This window comes from Nyctereutes procyonoides, unplaced genomic scaffold (assembly GCF_905146905.1).
Source record: "Nyctereutes procyonoides isolate TBG_1078 unplaced genomic scaffold, NYPRO_anot_genome, whole genome shotgun sequence".
In the NCBI taxonomy this organism is placed as follows: Eukaryota; Metazoa; Chordata; class Mammalia; order Carnivora; family Canidae; genus Nyctereutes; species Nyctereutes procyonoides.
In genome coordinates, this window is record NW_026575034.1 from 18,497,828 (window position 1) to 18,517,812 (window position 19,985).

Here is a 19,985-nt window from a genome sequence, read left to right on the forward strand (position 1 = left end):
AAATCCTATCCCAGCCCTTTACTTGAGTGTCTTCCTGAGTTTGAGGGTGGGAAGAGGCAGGCCTGGCAGGAGAAACCTTTTTTTTTAAAGGTTTTTTGAAACCTTTCATTTAAAAAATATTGTTAAAAATATAGAGTAGTTTTTTTATATGTACCGTTTAAATGTAAATATTCATATACCTATCACTCAGCTTAATAAAGAAAACATTACCATTAGTTTTGAAATCTCTTATGTGCCTTTAATTCTTCGGGTTTTAATTTAAGAAATATGTATGTTAAAGTGAGTAAGTAAAATAGGGTAGAATATTTCAAACAGTGAAAAGGAAAAAATTGCTAACTTGTGATTATTGTTTTGGTATTATTTCCTTTTTCATTTGTGTCTGTTTTTGTATTTGAGTGTAGTTACAGCTTTGTTATGCACAATTAGCATTGTCTGATGCTGTTAAAGTCTTCACAGTCACCACTTAAAGTTAATTTTTAAATAAGTAATACATGTATGTGTTATAAATTCAAAAGGTGCAAAAAAGTGTACCATGAAAGCAAGTCTTCCTCCCACCTTCTCTTCTCTTTGCTTAGAGCCAGTTGCGTTGCCAGTTGGGGATTGTAGTCATCTCTTTTAATGGTTGCGTAATAGTCCGGTGCAGTGTTTCTCAGACTGCCCATCATAGTTAGTGGGTTGGAAAATCAATTTAGTGAGGGCTGAACAAGTTTTGTTTGCTTTCTTACGAAATAGATTAGTACAGAAAATAGCAGAGAGCATCCCTGAAGATAAGTACCATTTTGAGAAAACTTTTTGATTTAGTTTTATACACACACACACGCGCCCTCTCATGCATACACATGCTACACTTCTATGTTACATATATATTTTTTACTCTGGGTCTTTGTCAAAACATACTGGAAATTTACCGGTCTAGTAATGATCGACTTGGAGGTTGTTCCTAATTTTTCATTATTATAAATAATGCCGGGAGGAGGCATTTTCCCCCTCATACTTCAGAATATTTTTCTTAGGATAACTTCCTGAAAGTGAGGATACTAAATCAAAGGATATGAGCATATTTTTTAAAGAATATGAGCATATTAATTGATCTAGCCAAGTTACTTTCTTTTTTTTTTTTTTTAATTTTTATTTATTTATGATAGTCACAGAGAGAGAGAGAGAGAGCGGGAGAGAGAGAGGGGCAGAGACACAGGCAGAGGGAGAAGCAGGCTCCATGCACCGGGAGCCCGACGTGGGACTCGATCCCGGGTCTCCAGGATCGCGCCCTGGGCCAAAGGCAGGCGCCAAACCGCTGCGCCACCCAGGGATCCCCCAAGTTACTTTCTAAAAGCAGTGTCCCATTTACTATTTAATAAATGCTGTGTGTATTTTATTTAGTATAGGTTATTTTTGTTTTAACACAGACATTTTTCTATGTATTATATATTTTTTAATAAAATGGGATAATTTATTTTTTCAAAGTAATGTAAAGTGAACATTTTCCTATTTTACTAAATATTCTTCTATAGCCACAATTCTCATTCTGAGGACAGCTTTTCTTGGATGTAGGGTGTGAGGGATGACTGCTCTAGTGCTTCTCAAACTTGAGCTATTCTTACCCATTCTTATAATTTGTATTGCATATCCTTTTTTTTTTAAAGAAGATTTTATTTTTAGAGAGAGAGGGAATGCACAAACAGAAGGAGGGGAAGAGGGAGTGGGAGAGAGAGAAACTCAAGCAGACTGCTTGCTGAGCACAGAGCCCAGTATGGGGCTGGATCCCACAACCCTGAGATCATGACCTGACCCAAAACTGAGTTGAATGCTCAATCAACTGAGCCACTGAGGTGCGCCTGTATATACTTTTACTTCCTGATCTTTATTTTTTTATTTTTTTAAAGATTTATTTATTTATTTATTTGTTTGTTTGTTTGTTTGTTTGTTTATTTACAGAGGCAGAGACACAAGCAGGCTCCATGCAGGGAGCCCGATGTGGGACTCGATCCTGGGTCTCCAGGATCACACCCCTGGCCACAGGTGGTGCTAAACCGCTGAGACACTGGGGCTGCCCACTTCCTGATCTTTAAATTGGCTTTTTTAGAGCTTTTTATTTTTAAATAGTTTTAAACTTACAGAAAAGCTGCAGAGACAATACAAGTTCCCCTAATTTTACAGAACTATGGCATATTTATCAACAAGAAGTTAATAATAGTGTAATGTAAGCTATAGACTTAATTTGGATTTTATTAGTTTTTTCTATTCCAGGATCTAATTCTGGGAGAGATACTCTGAGGCTGTGCAAGTCTCCTATTTCTCCTTAAACTTATGCCCACTAATTTTAGCAAAACAAAAGGAAAAGCAAACAAAAACATACACAGCTGACCTTTGAACAACATGGGTTTGAACTCTGCAGATGCATTTATACATGGATTTTGGGATAAATACAATATAATACTGTAGATGTATTCTCTTTTCCTGTGATTTTCTTTTTTTTTCCTGTGATTTTTCTTAATAGGATTTTCTTTTTTCTAGCTTACTTTATTGTAAGAATATGATATGTAATACATATAAAACATACAAAATATGTGTTGACGACTATTTATGTTATCAATAAGGCTTCCAGTCTGCAGGAGGCTATTAGTAGGTAAGTTTTTGGGGAGTCAAAAGTTATAGGAAGATTTTCAACTGCACAGGAAACTAGCACCCCTAACTCCAACATTGTTCATGGGCATTGATCTAATCAATAAGATCAGTGAAAATAGGGTTAATAACTGATTGTTTTTTTCTTATGCATATTAAAATAAGTTTTAAACATTTTTAAAGGTTTGTCCACATACCACTTATAATCCATCTTGTATACACAGCAGATCTTGGGAACCCTGGACCTGTTTGAGGTGCTAAGCACCAAATGGTTTAGGTTTTGTGGTAATATTTTTGATCCCTTATCAATTAAATTGATTAGTTGGTTGGTTGGTTTCATTAGTTCTTTTTTTTTAATTTTTATTTATTTATGATAGTCACACAAAGAGAGAGAGAGAGGCAGAGACACAGGCAGAGAGAGAAACAGGCTCCATGCACCGGGAGCCCAACGTGGGATTAGATCCCAGGTCTCCAGGATCGCGCCCTGGGCCAAAGGCAGGCACCAAACCGCTGCGCCACCCAGGGATCCCTTATGTGTTTATTTTTTAAAGATTTTATTTATTCATGAGACACACACACACACACACAGAGAGAGAGAGACAGACAGACAGACAGAGACATAGGCAGAGGGAGAAGCAGACTCCACGCAAGGAGTGTGATGCAGGACTTGATCCCTGGACCCAGGGATCACACCCTGAGACAAAGGCAGACGCTCAACCACTGAGCCACCCAGGCGTTCCAAGAGTATTACAGGTTTATAGGCTAGTAGGAGAATTAAGTTGAATAAGCCTTGGTACACTAAAACACGAGGCAGTGAGCATGGCTAACAACAGAGCAATAGATGGTTTCACGGAGTGTAGGGACTATGGGTAGAGAATCCAGTCCAGGGAGAGAAAATCAGGGGAGATAGCATTGAGGAGTTGACACAATCTGAGCCCACATTTCCCACAACTTGGCCCACATTTTATACTTGTTCTTTCAGGCTTAAGGTATTTTCTTTGTTATATTATGGAAAAGCCATTTGAGTCCACATTCTCCTTATCCTCCCAACACCTTTCCCCCCACTTTGTCCTCTACCTCCCCTATCCTGAAGCTTCTGTCATGGCAGGTTAAGATCTTGGTTGAGCTTTGAGTTCTAAGGCAAGTAAGCATGAGAAGCTCATTCTGGAAAGGTAAAATGGTACTTTTAGAAGGGGTCTGGAACATTGCCTCCTCAGTCTGGTCTTTCCTGGCACCAAACTGTGTTTATGTGGCCCAGGGTTAAAATGCTCAGAATAACAAGGGACGGTAGTCAGTGTCTGTGGAAGTGAGAGATTCTAGGAAATTAGCCCGTATATGAGCACTGTGACAGATACTCCAAGATACTGGATCAAGCCACTAAGTATCTTATGCCCTGGGGATCTGAATTTTGACTTTCATATTGAGGATTGTGAGTTGAGTAGAGGTGAACCAGGGCTGGAAGGCTGACCAAAGAAGAGTGTGCCCAACCCAGCATGAAGATGTCCAGTAGTTGTTTCACCACAGGGCAGTGAGATCCAGGATAGTTACAGGCTGAATCCCACAGTCTATTAGTTTAGAGCCTTAGTGTTAGGTGGGAGGCAGGTGGGCTAGAACAGAGTAAGGACCCCAGGATCCATAAAATGCCAGGACTTGAGCATAGAACGGATGTTTTCATCTGTGCAAGCAGAAGCAGAGTATGTGTAGCAGTGGCCAGCACACAGGAGGTCCTGCTAGATGTGGCTCCTGACAAAGGCAGAGGAGGGCTGGGATTGCCATCTGGAGGGAGATACTTGTTTTGTTGGTTCAGAGGTGCTGTAGAGCCCTTGAGGAGACTGCTTGATTTGCAGTAGGCAGATTGCCTTTCAAGAGAATTAGATATTGCATATTCTTCTGCTTTGGAAAAGTGGCTTTGTCTCAGACCAATGGCTAGGAATGAGTCCCTGGCAGAGGCTCAGTCTCCTTCCAAGGCACTTCCCAAGTCATTTCCAAGTTTCTCCATCCTGTGTTTGGCATCTTTCTTCTCTCTCCAGCCTTCTTTAAGCAAGAACCCTCAATCTCCCATCTTCTCCTCCAGGAAAGGCTGCCTTTCTGTTTAATCCCAGGCAGATGACTCCAGAGTCCCAAGCGAGGGACTCTGCTGAAAGGGTTGGATGGAAACTCTGTAGCACAAGAATTCTTCCTGCTGCTTCCATGCTTCAGAAAGCAGTGGGACTAGGTGACTAGGACAGAACAATTGGACTTGGTGACTACAACAGAACATTGAAGTTACAAGGACTCTTTGAGAACAGCTAGTTATATTCAGGGGAAAATAGAGTCCCTAAGCAGGGCAGGAAGTGGCTTAAGATCTCACTACTCTGGAAACCAGGATCTTACTCCTTCTCTACTCCTGCATTTAAAATTTCCCCCTTTTTTTTTAAATATTTTTTTTTTATTTATTTATGATAGGCACACAGTGAGAGAGAGAGAGAGGCAGAGACACAGGCAGAGGGAGAAGCAGGCTCCATGCACCGGGAGCCCGACGTGGGATTCGATCCCGGGTTCGCGCCCTGGGCCAAAGGCAGGCGCCAAACCACTGCGCCACCCAGGGATCCCCAAATTTTCCCCTTTTTAACTACATTACCATTCAGAGGTGGAAGAAGAAAGCTATAGAGCCCTAAAGGGCTCTTGTGTAAACCTGTCTGCCCACACAGCAGCCAGAGCTCAGTGTAGAACTGGGTAGGACACAAGCTGGATTCCCCTGTTAATTGGGCAGAACTAGGTGTCCTCGGTGGATATGTGGCTGGACTCCACAGTTTGGTGGGCACTGGGAGCTCAGCTCCCAGAGGCAGCTGAAGTTACATTGCATCTCTTAGGCATTCTGGGATCCAACAAGCACTATCAAACAACAGCTTACTTTTCTTGAATTCCTTTGATCCCAAAGTAAGGACTAACTTTTTTTTTTTATTTTGTTTATCTATTCATGAGAGACACAGAGAGAGAAAGGCAGAGGCACAGGCAGAGGGAGAAGCAGGCTCCATGCAGGGAGCCTGATGCGATACTCGTTCCCGGGACTCTAGGATCACGCCCTGGGCTGAAGGCGGGGCTAAACCGAGCCACCCGGGCTGCCCAAGGAGTAACTTTAAAAGATTTACTATATGCTTCTGTATTTTTAGGTTTGGAATTCCAGTTGTTTTTATTTTTAATTTTATTACTATTAAATAGAGAGTTTATCTATTTAAGAGAGAGAGAGTGAGAGAGAGAATGAGCGGGCGTAGGGGCGGAGGGAGAAGGCATAGCAGACTCTCCTGCTGAGCCTGGAACCGACATGGGCCTCAATCCCAGGACCCTGGGATCATGACCTGAGCTGAAGGCAGATGCTTAACCGACTGAGCCACCTGGGTGCCCCAGATTTTCAGTTGTTTTTAAAGAGACAAGAAAATATTATAAACTCTTCTAGTGACCAAATATAGAGTCTAATTATCACAAACACACTCACACACACACACACACACACACACATATTCTTGGTACACTGTAAGTCTATACACTCAGGTTCCTCATCTTATGGAGGGGATAGCTTCTTTCTTTCTCAAAGATTGATTTATCCCATGAACATGAATAGATTGCCCACTGTGAATGGAATAATAAAGTTGGTAGACCTCATGGGGCTCATGGCTGTTGGGGAGACAGGTATGAGTGATGGTGACAAAGTGCTATAAATACCATGAATAAAGCCATCTTTAAACTGCCGTGGGATTGCAGAGTAGACCAACAGATTTTGCTAAACGATCAAGAAACATTTCACAGGGGAGGTGATAAGTTGGGCCTCGAAAGCACTGAGATTTTGCTTGTTGGGGAGGAGGAGGTACTAGGAAAAAGGTAACAGCATGGGCAGTGGGGAGGGAGTGGTAGGAGAGGAGGAATGCAGTTTTCAGGGTACCAGGTGGTGTGCTGTGGCTGTGTCTGTAAAGGGGTTGCGGCAGCAGGGGAAGCCAAAAAGGATTTCAGAGGTTGGTGCTAATGTTATCTTGTGAGGGGATTTAGTCACCCACTGCTATTGCTTTTCTTTAGACCTTCCATATTTTTCCCCCAAATAGTTATTTCCAATTTTCTTTTAGTAATGAAAAATTTTTTTCAAAGCATTTTATACCCATCTCCAAATTATAAAACATAAGATGACTTTTTAAGGAAAAATGTATTTTTGTAAGCACAGTGACCTGCACAGTGGAGGTAAGAGAAAGCATTTTTGTTCCCAAATAGAGCTGACCTGAGAGAACCTTCTCATCTATGGGAGTTGGGCCATTCCTGCACCCCACTTGGTTTGGCAGTGACACTTGTGGGGGAGTGCCTGTAATGGGTAATGGGAAAGGCTATAAAACCCTGGAGCGCATCCCTAGAAGAGTGACCTTACGAGGAAATTTCTGGGAAACAAACCACAGGGAGACTTTACAGGAATTTTTGGTTGAGCCCACAGACAAGACACATGAGGAGAGGGGATGTAATTATAGTTTTAAGTCTATGAAAAGAAACAATGAGTGGCATGAAATAGCTGTTCTAAGTTTCTTCTTCCTGTAGGACAAGACGAAATGGGTTCTTTACACTCATTCAGCAGATACTTAGAGTGCCAGCTGGGAGTTGGGCCCTATGCTAAATGCAGGGAATATGGTGGCAAAGCAGTCAAGGAACTCATCAGGGAAGACTGGCATTAGGAAAAGGATAATGAGGGGATCCCTGGGTGGCTCAGCGGTTTAGCGCCTGCCTTTGGCCCAGGGCGCGATCCTGGAGTCCCGGGATCGAGTCCCACGTCGGGCTCCCGGCATGGAGCCTGCTTCTCCCTCTGCCTGTGTCTCTGCCTCTCTCTCTCTCTCTATGTCTATCATAAATAAATAAATAAATAAATCTTTAAAAAAAAAAAGAGGGCAGCCCCGGTGGCGCAGTGGTTTAGCGCCGCCTGCAGCCCGGGGTGTGATCCTGGAGACCCAGGATCGAGTCCCGCGTCGGGCTCCTTGCGTGGAGCCTGCTTCTCCCTCTGCCTGTGTCTCTGTGCCTCTCTTTCTCTGTGTCTCTCATGAATAAATAAATAAAATCTTTAAAAAAAAATAAAAATAAAAAAAAAGAAAAGGATAATGATGGGATCCCTGGGTGGCGCAGTGGTTTAGCGCCTGCCTTTGGCCCAGGGCGCGATCCTGGAGACCCAGGATCGAATCCCACGTCGGGCTCCCAGTGCATGGAGCCTGCTCCTCCCTCTGCCTGTGTCTCTGCCTCTCTCTCTGTGTGTGTGACTATCATAAATTAAAAAAAAAAAAAAGAAAAAGAAAAGGATAATGTGGGCAGCCCAGGTGGCTCAGCGGTTTGGTACCTGCCTTCCACCCAGGGTGTGATCCTGGAGACCGATCAAGTCCCTCTTTGGGCTCCCTGCATGGAGCCTGCTTCTCCCTCTGCCTGTGTCTCTGTCTCTCTCTCCCTCTTTCTCTGTGTCTCTCATGAATAAATAAATAAAATGTTTTTTTTTTTTTTTAAAGAAAAGGATAATGTATTTTGGTTGGAGATTATGGCCAATGCTGTGATGGATGAATCCTCATTTTGACTTCTCTAAGGAGGTGAGAGGCAAGGCAAGAGCCAGTTAGGCAGACCAGGGGCAGATGGAGGGTGGGTGGGTGGGATGTCCCAGGATAATGGGAACAGCCTGGGAAAAATCTGGCCCTTTTGGAAAACTAAAAAAAGGCTGTGTAGCTAGCACATGCAGGTGGAGGGCAAGAAGTGTGCTGAGAGGAGGCTGGAGAAGGATCAAGCAGGGCCTTATAGGTCCTGGTAAGAATTTAGGTTTTATCTGAAGTGCATTGGGAAGCCATTGAAGTGCATTAAGCAGGAAATGATAGGATCGGATGTAAAAGGGTGATTCAGACAGCTGCACAGAGAATGGAGCTGGGAGGGTAAGAGTGGAAGTGGGGGCCATCAGGAGGTTTGTCAGGATTCAAGGGAAGAGACTGAGGCGACAGTAGAGGGCAGAAAAGTAGACAGACACATTCTGGGAATAGAATTATTTGGAATCGGTAAATGGATTGGATATGGGGAGAGAGGCAGGAAGATGCAATGGTGTCTCCCAGATTTCTGGCACAAGTTTGCATGCATACCTTTCAGCAGATCCTAGACCACATAAGGCTGTAAAAGCGCTGTTGTTTGGGAAAGGTCGAGTAGGATTGATCTGAATCCAGCCTTGCAGAGGCAGCGGAGGGATGCAACTGTCCTCTTACCTTGCCTAGTTCAAAGAGCTTATTATACCCACAGCAGCACCCAAGCCAGGGATTCCAGTTCTCCCATCATGGGGCCCTTCCCGTCTCCCTTTCCCAGTGAGGACAAGGCTCTAAAAAATTCCAGTGTGCCACTAGGGGGAGCATGGCCTGCATTCTGTGCCTGGTCTGGAGGGCTTTTTGAAGTCTGGATTATTTTAGAAACTGACTTGTATCCGCTTCAGTACTCAGCCCTGGCCCGTCATAGCTCTTAGAAAAATGCCTGACATATGGTAGGTGCTCAGTAAATATTAGTAGGTGCTAATATTGTAACTGTGAGTATTCTCTTGTTGTAGCCGTGAATTGGCATCACCTCTTCTTTCTCAGTATGGAAGTGGAGTGTGCATTTTCAGGGTCAGGAGGAGAAGAGAGGGATGTCTGTTGGAAATGCTAAGAGGGAGAAGTTTAGGGACCTGAAGATGTTGCACTTGCCATTTCATCCTTCTTCTTTTGCAGACGTGGGACACTAGGGCCTTTGAGGGATTCCTGAGGTGGTGGTTGGCATCTGGAGTGGGAGATTGAATCTCTGATTGCTTCACTCCGGCACCAGTGCCCACTACTTAGTGTCTATGCCATACCATTATTTTGTGTTGCATTTTCTTGGGACTTTTCCTACTTTAACTCCTGACCTATACTTACCCCCCCCCTTTTTTGGTCGTATTTACCTTTTAAACTCAAGTCAGTTAAAGTCTTGTTGTGAGAATTTTGTGATAGAGGTTAATAAAAACGCAAGGATTCTGCAAGGGATCACTGCATTAAAGGTTCTACCAGGGCTGCTCTGGCACTGTTTTAGGAATCAGCATTGAAAAATGTCTTCCTCGAGCCCCGGTGTCCTCCTCTTGGAGAGATACCAACTGCCTTGGGTTTTTGTTTGTTTGTATGTGATAAAAAAAACAAAAAACAAAAACAGCTGAGATGAATGAAGTTCTTAGCTCAGTGCCCAATTTTAGGAGAATGCTTTCCCACACATCATTTCTTTTTATGGCCATCCCGGCCCTATCATTTGCCCACGGGATAGGTTTCATAGGTGAAAACTGGGAGGTTGGTTAGTGGTAGAGCCAGACACTGCCAGGGTCTTCTGACTCCTGCTCCATTGGTGCTCCTGCAGCTACTCTGCTTAATAAACAGAAGAGAGTTGAAAGGGCTCAGTACTATTTCTAGATCTGTTATTTTCTGCTTCTGTGACCTGGGGCAAGTCATTTGACCTCTCTTTGAGATTTTTCGTTAATCTGTTGAATTAGTATGATAGTACCAGCCCTAGCTTTTAGGTCAGTTGTGTTGAACAGATGGGCCAAGATTTATGAGAGAGCTTCAGAAAAGTACAAGGTAACTTATAGCTATGGGGCAGGACTTTTTCCTCTAATCTGTGCACCATTATCTTCCACATCTCATAGATGCTATGGTAAAGCCTTCAGACCAACAGGATGGTAGTCAGGTCTAACTCACGATGACTCAGAAGGATTCCCCACCTTCCCCTGGGAACTCAGCCTTGTACCTTGATACTGGCTATCAAAAAAAGTTGTTTGTTCTTAAAATCAGGTGGTAAGTGTACTTTAGTGGAAAGTGCACCAGGCTAGAGGGTAGTCTTTAACTGTCTAGCTAGCTGTGTACCTGTAGACTAAACATTTGGTCTTGCTGGGCCTCAGTTTTCCCATCTGTAAAATGGTAAGACTGTTATCCAGTGTATTTCGAAAGGCTTGAGGATCAGACAAAATAATACATATATGAAGGTCACAAAGCAGAAATGTACATGGGGAGGATTGAGTCAAGAGGGCCTGCTGTGTCTCAGGCACCAGGCTAGCTCTTGGATAGGAGTGACAGTATTCCTGGCTGTGACAGCAGCTCGCAGACAGCCAGGGCTTTAGCTGCAGGCCCCGAGCAGGCCAGAGACATGAGGCTGTGTTTGTATCACGATTGTTGATTGGGCTGTGACTCTGGACTTGCCTGGGACTCTTACTGGTCCTGACCTAGTGTCTTTCCTCTCCATTGCAGGAAGATGAGAGCCTGCTTGGGCACCAGCAATAGTACCATGAGTCCCTGCACTGGTTAAAGGGATCGCCACAACCTGAGCAGGCAGCAAGGTAAGCAGAGGCCAGTCCAGGCGAGCTCCTGGGATGTGAATGCATTTCCGCCTCAAGTGCTGCCCGGAAAATCCCAAGTGCACAAACAAGTCAAGGCAATGCATCTGGGTCCTCCTACCCGCACGCCAGGACTCAGAGGAAGGGCTTGCTTCCCCTCCCAAGTGCTCCAGCTAGCTCCCTCCCCTCTGGCCAGGATTCCTCCAAGTCAAGGGGGAAAAAAAAGAGAGAGAGAGAGAGAGACACTGGAGGGGAGGAAAACAAGTCCACTCACTGTCTTTCCCTTCTCCCATCTGAACTGTTGAAGCAAGTTCCCAGGAGCTGCCCAGAGCCCTTGTTTGACTGGAAGGGGAGGTAGGAGGAGTGGAATGTGTGCAAAACCCGAGCTGATCAAAAGACAGTGCTGTTTCATGGAAGCCTCCCAGAACTGAGAGCGGGAGAGAAGGGGGGTGGAGGGGGAGAGAGGGGAGAGGAGACAGAGAGAGAGAGAGAGAGAGAGAGAGAGAGCAGAGAGAGCGAGCGCGAGCTGAGCAGCGCAGGAGCACGCTGGCTGGCGAGAACAGGGTCTCCATGACAACTGGCCTGGCCAGCTAGAAGTGCTCGGCTCATTTGGCTGGAAGGAGCGCCACGAAAGGTCAGAGGAAGGAGCTGTGGGAAGCTCGCAGCAGGTATCGGAGCTTAAGCGAGTGGATTTGGGGGCCCTGGGCTCCCTTACAGACTGTGGTGTGAGCCAAACTCTGCCAAGAATGGAGTGGGCAGGAAAGCACCGGGACTTTCAGGTAAGGTCAGCTCCGGCTTGGGTTGTTTTTTTCTCCTTTCCTGGCCATAGTCTTGGGCTGTTTTCTGGGAGGCAGGCATATGTCTGTACTCTCTGCTCGGGGTTTGGGGCTCAGGAATGATGTCATGCTTCAACAGTTGGATTCTATTAGCTTAAGGAGGAGGGAAACAGCCAATTTTCTTGACTTTGCAAATCTAGCTGATCTCACTCTCGCTGAACCTGAGGTGTTTGGACTTTTCTGTAGAAATCATCATATTTTATTTAGCACAAAGGCTTAGGATATTTTTACAGAAAGAATCTTTTATATGGAAAAGGCGAGTTATCATCACTCCAGTATTGTATTTGAAGTTCCTACATGGAAACTCCAGTGTCTTTTGAGTGGCTTGGTTTGTTCTAGTGAACACTGTCTGTTTTGTCTCTTGGTGCTGCTGTGTCTGACCTATAGTGGGGGGTGGGGGGGAAGCCAATTAACTTAGCTAGGAGCCTGTGGTGAGTTCCCAGTTTTTGGAGCAGTTATTAGAACAGAGGGACCGTCGTAGGGATATCTGAGCTAGGATCACACTCTTGATCTCTCAACTAGGTAACTTGGAAGGAAGCATGCTGTCCTTCTGTGTTAATAAGGCCCATTGCAGGCTTTCGTAAAAAGTATATGGTGTGGAGGCTGACAGGTGTGTGTGTGTGTATTTTGGGGTTGGAGGGCCTATGAAGAGGTTTACCCTACAGGCATCTCTGAGTGAGCTCTCAGTGGCGGCTGTTTAGAGCTAGCTTGCGGTGGAGACACAAGGTACTGTGGTTGTGCCAGATGGCTACTCTGGGTTAATATTTTAACAAAATCTCAGGGCATGCACTGTCCACGCTGTGTACTCTAATTCTGTTTATCCTATGTTTTTGTAAAACTTGTTCTGACCTAGAGGAGTGGTGTGTGGTGATCTCAGTGTGGCCTATGAGAGGGAACCCTTCCAGAAAGCCACTTTATAGGTGATAGGATAGCTAGGTTGTTAGTAATCTTATTTGGAGGGTTAATGCAGCAGACACCCCCTGCAGTGGGGACCCATCAGGAGATGTGCCTCTGCTTCAGCCATGTTATATCTCAAACTTACTCCTGGGCCTCAGGGAACATTGTGGATGCCTTTGGTTTCTCTGTAGGATGAGGGAACAGCTGCTGTCCTGGCTCTTTAGTTTTTCTTCTTGAACTTTCTGAACAGAATGTCTTTTGTATTCTGGCCGACAATGAGGGGGCCTTCTGATTAACTTTGGGTCAGGTTGCCAATAAAAGTACCGACCATGTCCCCAATTTAGGCTCACTGAATGTGTCCATAATGTATCAGTATTGTGGCCTGAGGGTCCACAGGGTGAACTCCATGGCCCTGGACCTCAGATGGGCCACTGCTAAAGTGATACCCCCTTTTACTACACTCCAGCAATCCTCTGCTTGGTTGAAACCTCTGTTTTGTTGGGAGGATATGGCATTGCACTGTTGGTTGGGATTAAATTTGGGGGGTGTGAGGAGGAGCAGTGCAAATCCAGAATCTCGGTTCTTCTCTACTCAAGTGGCTGTGGTTGGGGCTCCTCTAGTTTTATCACCCCCCCCCCCACATACATAAAGAGGGCTAGTAGGTGATAATTCTTTTGATACAATAGAGTAAACACTGGATTTGGGGTGAGGAGACTTGAGTCCATGGTCAGGTTCTCCTACTTGCCATCTAGGTGGCCATGGGCAAGACCATTATTAACCCCTGTGACCTTTGGATTTATTAGCTGTGAGATGGGAGGTAATGTTATAACTACTTCAACAGTTCTGTTGGGAGGACCAAAAATGCGATAATTTCCATGAAAGTTAATTTTAAGCATGTTCAGCGCTATATAATGTAAGATCTTGCAAATTAAAGCTTGGATGGCCCCACTCTCTTCTCAAAAGTCATTTTCCCCTCTGTTCTGGTTTCCCAATTTATAAAGTGCCTTTTTATTTTGCGCATTTATAAATAAAAATGAGAAAAGCCTTAAAAAAAGGTCTTTAAGATACAAAAGGAAACAAAGCAAATAGTGCTTTCTTTGGGTTAGGAAATAGAGTGATGTTCACAGTAGGTGTTGAACCTCCTAAATGATCCTTCAGAGATGCAGCTTTCTTTCCCTTAGGTCACTTGACTTGTGTATTTAATATAGAAGAGAGGGATTCCAATAGACCCTTTGCTTTTCCAGTGTCCCACAGATAGCTACCTCGCAGTTCTTGTATCATAAATTTCAGTAGCTGGAAGAGAGGCTTCTGACTGTCAGTTTTGGTTCCTTCATTCTTCTAGGTTGTGCTGGGGAAACTGTTTTGAGTGGGCAGAGAGGCCTTTCTCCTGTTCTGGATTTGAAAGGGTATAACGGGCAGGAAGAGTTACTGCTCTGAAAGGCTCCTTGGGGGCTGGGCAGCTCTTTCAGGAACCTGTGTGGCTACAGCTTAGGGAAATAAGAAAGAAAGAAAGAAATGAGGAAGTGGGAATTTCAAGGGCAGAGATTCTTGATATGCAGTGGGACTGTGCCAAGGAACAGAATAGCAGGGATGGGGAGACTCCAGGTAAGGACACCCGGATCTGTTCTCAGGGAGTGTATAGGGCTTGTGTGTGGTATGCTTGGTGGGAGAGAGGGACCCAGCATCCCACCTGCAGCCCCAGCTTTTGTCATAGGACAGAGGAAGCTGCCTGCCATGCCCTAGTGTGGGCTCTGGGAGAAACCCCTGGGAAGACCCTAAGGAGGCAGATTTGTTGTTGTAGTTCAAGAGTCCTTTTTCCAGGCGAATCCCATCCCAGCAGCCTCTATTGCCTGATGGCAAAGTAGTCCATAGCTTAGCTTGGGGCTGCAGCTGTTCCCTACTCCTCCTTAGACCAGCTTCCCAGAGCTGAGTCACACATTGGATGGATCCCTCCGTGTTCTTTAAGGATTAAAAAGTAACATTCCTGTTCTCACTCCCTCTCTCCCCCTTCCTCTACTCCCCTTCCTGCACAGTCTCCCTCAGGGCTCCCTCTCTCTAAAATTAGAATAATAAGTTACCCAAGGAAGTTGAAATGTTGAAATGCCTTGGAGGACAGGCCGAGGGCATCCTGAATTCCACTGACCGTACCCTGTACCTGGAATGGAGGGCTTGGGTATAAAGTTTATAGGGGTACCCCAGACTCCAGGTGTTATGGCCACACCGCTAGCCTGGAAGCAAGAGAGGCTGTGCTCCATTTCCCACCGAATTTGATTCTCATAACTGCTTTGGGGAGCACCACTGGGCACCTGGGGGCAGCGGGAGGGTCCAAATCTGGGACTGCCACAGCATCTCCCTCCAGGCAGGTGGGGCACAGAAGCTGAAGAGCATGTCTTCTTTTGCTTCTCTTGTTTTGTACCTGTCACTGCCCTGGAGTCTCCTGATTTCCAAAGTTGGACCCAAGAGAGTTTACTGAGGCAGCCAAGCAGAGGGAATGTGTATCTGAGCTTGGAGGAATAGAGGCAGCAGCCATGCAGAGCACTGGCTTGGCCTCCCTTCTGGGCCTCTACATTAGCTTGGAAGAAGAGGATATTTAGGATGGGCAGGGAGAGAGAGAGGGGAAATCTGTCAGCAGATAATTGAGTTCTTTGAGTTAGTGGAGAAGGGGCCAGGAGGGCATGAAAGAAAAAAATTACCATCTGGCATATTTTGCAGAGATTTTGCTATAAACCCTGAGGGAGAACTTGCATTAGTGAGTGCCTTCTCCTTGGGGGTAGGGAGAGACATTCTAAGCATCTATGTTTTTGCTGGGGAAATGGCATTGTGTGCGTCTGTCTCAGTAGGTGGGTGCAGTCAAATATTCGGTGCATCTGTCTTAGGGGAACATGCCACGGAATATTGCCTGATAGAAAAATCCCCTGTAAGACCTAGAAAACTTGACTATGTGTATATGTGTTAAGGGGAAAGGAGGATGTTAAATGAGTCTAGGCTACCTTATTGTAGGATTTCTTCAAAGATCCCTTCTCTTATTATTTTTGGCTCCGCTATACTGTTAAAATTATCACAATATTATTTTCATCTAAAAACTGTGTGTTAGATTGCACTGTCCCTATAAAGGGTCAATTATGTTCAATACCTTCTTAACCAAAGCTGACCTGTTTCTAAGGGTTTATCATGAAACCACCCATTTCTCAAAGATGCAGACTCTTCTTGTGCATGACTTGTCACTGAAGGGGTTTATAAGTGAGCTGGAGGTTGACTAATAGGAAGCAGCACAGTGAATGAAGGACTGTTTGACCCTGGGGAAAATGAGAAGAGGAGGGGGTTACGAGAGACTGGGAGGAAACAGGAGAAGGGCTCTGGACAAGGGGATGGTGTGTGTGTGTGTGTGGGTAGTTCTGAGGGACAGCAGGGGGGATAGGAGGTACCTGGGCTGCTCTAGACCATTGCAATTTAGCAGTAGGCTGACCTGCCCCCAGGGAGCCTAAAGAGACAGCTTTGTGTAGGTTCTAACAACCCAGGAGGCCGGCACTGGAGTTGACACCCTATTTGCTCCTGGGCTTGGAGGCATCTCTGGTGCCCATGTGCCCTTTTGGTCTATTCACCCATTTTGCCAGTGAATATGAAGGGTCTGGGCCAAGAGCTGGGGAGGGTGTTATAGTACCAAGTATGAACTTAATGTTGTCACTAGGTGTTATATTGTAGTTATTTCCTCCCCAAAGTGAGCCTCTGTCTATGTAATTAAGAGAGAAGAAACATAGGCCTGCTAGAGTTAGGGTTTTGCAGGTAGGGTTAATGACCATCTCAGGCTTTAGGCTGGGAAGAAGGAGGAGGGTCCAACTCTTAGACTCTGATATAAGGCACTGTTTGAATGATGGGAGAGAGCCAACTCTAAAGGACTGGAAATAAGAGGGAGAGGGTTCTAGGTCTCTGTTGAAGCTTCTCTGAGAGCATCAATGGATCAGGTGTGGGGGATAGGAAGAGGGAAAGGGGAAAATTGGAAAGGAAACGATATAGTCAGCTAGTTTTCAGAACTCTATAGCCCTGTCTGAGGAAGTGAATTTTGGTGTACTCACTTGTGTCTTGGAACACAGGCTCCCTTATGCAGTTCTGACAGCTGAGTTTTATAGATTGCTTTTAAATGAATCAATCTGTGTTTGTTCAGCCATCAGCGACTCTTGACACTCAGTGTGAGTATGATAGACCGAACCATTTGCACTTACTGTGAGTGTCTCAGTGCTGTGCAGTGCACCTGCAAGGATCTGGCCCTTGCGGGTCTCACCCATCTAGGTTTAGAACTCGACTTTACAGTCACTAGCTGTGTGACCCTGGGCAAATTGTTTAATATCCCTGACCCTCTGAGGTATCTGTAAAATGGATATAATAACAGTACTTAGCTTGTGACAGTTGTGCTGAGGATTGAATGAAATGATATGTGGAAATCTCTCAGCCCAGTGCCTGGCACCTAGTAAATATTCAGTGCTTTTCCTTATTATTATCAACTTAGAGCAGCATTTCAAAAAGTAAGGCTGGCATCTCTTAATCAGTTTGGGATTACTACTCAGGAAAGTCAAGTCAGATTCTTCTTTTAGAAGCTTATATACTTTGTGTTTCATTCTCCTTTCTGTCAAGACCTTAGGAGAGTCTCCAAGGTGATCCTTCTCAACCCAGGTTCAGAGGCTCAGCTTCACCGTCCTGTAGGATGCTTACCCCTCACTGTCATGGGAGACTAGAACTGCTTCCTACAGGCTGCTTTCCTGCAGGCCTACCCAGGCAGGGCCGTAGGTCCTCCTTCAGCCAGCATTGGCCGCCCCTCACAGGCTCCTGTCGGTGCTCTGGGTGTAGGCTATCCCAACACTCCTCACCTCTTCTTCCGTAAATTCTGTGTGTCATCCTCCAAGACCCGGCCTAGAGCTTAGGCTTTGCAGCCAGCTCTGGAAGTATGCAGTACGGCTCTTCCTTTAATTATCTGTGGACTTGTGGCAATTTAACTTTTAGCAACCTTAGTGTCTGCATCTGTAAATTGGGGGTAATGTTACCTCAAAGGTTTGTTGCAAGGGTTAAATGAGTTTATATAAAGCACTTAGCTTTATATAGCTGCTGGCACAATATGCTCTCAGTAACTGCTAGCTGCAATTGTTGTTCGAGATCTCTCCCTCCTGTGAGTTGCTCTGCCTCTCCACACAGCAGTACAAAGAGCCCTTGGCTAGGTAGTCAGCAGATCTGAGCTTTAGTCCAGGCTCTATCAGTGACTTGTCCGGTGACCTTGGGGAAGTAACCTTGGCTTCTCTAGACTTCAGTTTCCTCTTCTAGAAAGTGGGGGGTTTAGATTGTTTTCCATTGACATTCTGACTTGACTCTTAAATACGTGTGTCTTGTCTTTCCAACAGATTCCCTGAAGTTCTATAAAATTAAGTATAATATTTTATACATTTTATTTCCCCAAAGTGGCCAACATATATAGTTTATGCTTGAAAAATATTTGAGTAGTTTTTTTTTTTTTTTTAAATCCTGTCAACTGGATTCTAGGAAGTGTTTGACTTGATTCTTATAACTTGGAGCCTGGGATCTTGTTCTCAGATGCACGGGGCTTGGTTGTAACAACTTGCAGAGTCTCCAGCCGTTAGTAAGTTAGAAAGGCTACCAGGTTAGTAAGAAAGGAGATGGGTTTTACTTGGTGCCCCAGGAAGATTTTGGTTGACAGATGTTTGGGGTACTTCTTTGTTGTGCTGTGTAGGCTCAACTCAGCCTTGTGAATAAATACTGCCGTCACTGTTTCCTTCTCTCCGCAAAGAAAAATGGCAGTGTTTCCTGGCTGACCCTCTCTCTCCCTTAGAGTTTGAAGTGAGTCAGTGCTGCTCAAAGACAAACCCGTGTGTTAGGAGAAGAGCCGTCTAATGAAAGAGTGATATTTAGAGCCTGGCCTCTGGGGTCAGACAGTTGGGGTTCATATTCTGGCTCTGCCACTTAACTGCCTCTGAGAACTTGGGTAAATTGTGTAGGCTGTCCATGCCCCAGTTCCTTTTCTGTGAAACAGAGGTGCTATTAGTGCTATTTCATGTGTTGTGGTAAGGCCTAAGTGTCAAGTGCTTAGGGATAGTACCTCGTTTCTGGTACTAAATGAAATGTGAGCAATGATTGTTATAGTTCTAATTCCCTTAGAAGCCAAGCAGAGCTTGTTTCCAAGTGGCTGGTTGGTCTGGTTTGTTCTGCTGAGAAATGTGGGGCAATATCCCCTTCCTTCATGTCTTGGGCAGACATCTAGTGTCAGCAGAGTAGAAATAAGCGTCCTGCAAACAGTACATAGATCATAGCTCTTGTACTTTGCTTTTGTGAAGAAATATATAAACCACAAGGGGAATCTGAGCTAAAAGACCATGTAGGCTGAAAGGACCCTCTCTGATGAGTAACCTATGTTATGTGGCACTGGAGTTAGGGACATGTTCTTTTACCCAGAATCCCTGGGTAAAGGAACAAGATGGAAAGTGGGCTGAGGGACAGTGTAAATTCAGAGACAGAGCTTCATAATGGGGAATGGTGGGTATTTCTGAGCAAGTGGTAGTGGCTATGACAGTAAGCCCTATGGAAAAGCTCCTGGCACTTTATCTTCCCAAGGGGCACAGTTTCTTCCCAGCCCAAGTGAGACTTGCCCTTAAAGTGATCACTCAGACCAATCTCAGAGGAGTGGTGGATTGGGATGAGGTGATTCTAATCTGTTCCTGACCAGAATAAGTAGCATAAGTAGCTTGGTGTATCTTATCTACAAGTGTAATTATAAAGAGATTTCCTTTTCCAACTGCAAGAAACAGGAACTTTTGCTGCCAAACTTAGCAGCATGTTTTAAGTCCCTCAAATCTCCTCTGAGTGCTACCAAAGCTCTCAGCTTTGTTGTTATCTCTTGTTGAAATATCGCCTGAAAAGGTCATATCAACAGTGCCAATTTATGGGCCTGCTGAACCCAGGCAGGCCTAGGGCAGAATGAGGAGTTCCTGGGAGTAGGTGCTTCACAGATTTTCCCTTTGAGTCAGGCTGTTTATAATTTACGGTTCTTTTTGCTTTAGAAGACCAAACTCTGCAGAGTAGGGTCAAACATTTTATTTCTTCTGCAGTTTTCCTCCTGTAGGCAGGAGCTCAGCTCAGACTCTACAGTAGCTCCCTGTACAGCTGGGAGAAGCTCAGCCTTGATGGTACTGATGGCTGCTCAAACCATGCCTGGCACTCCTTAATGGAGGTGAGTTTTCTTGGCACAAAATTATGCCAGGATCCTTCACCTCATTTAATTTATT

At 44.9% G+C, this 19,985-nt stretch overlaps 1 protein-coding gene across 2 annotated transcripts in view; it reads left to right on the forward strand.

The window, feature by feature from the left end:
* The window catches only part of DENND2B (DENN domain containing 2B), a 148,434-nt gene that overhangs the window by 36,209 nt on the left and 92,240 nt on the right, over window positions 1-19,985 (forward strand). The window contains exon 2 of one of the 2 annotated variants that reach the window (XM_055317683.1): window positions 10,884-10,972. The gene's annotated coding sequence lies outside the window, so the exon portion shown is untranslated. Of the gene's footprint in view, window positions 1-10,883; window positions 10,973-11,453; window positions 11,749-19,985 lie in introns of those variants that run through there. The other variant, XM_055317682.1, reaches the window with a different exon arrangement.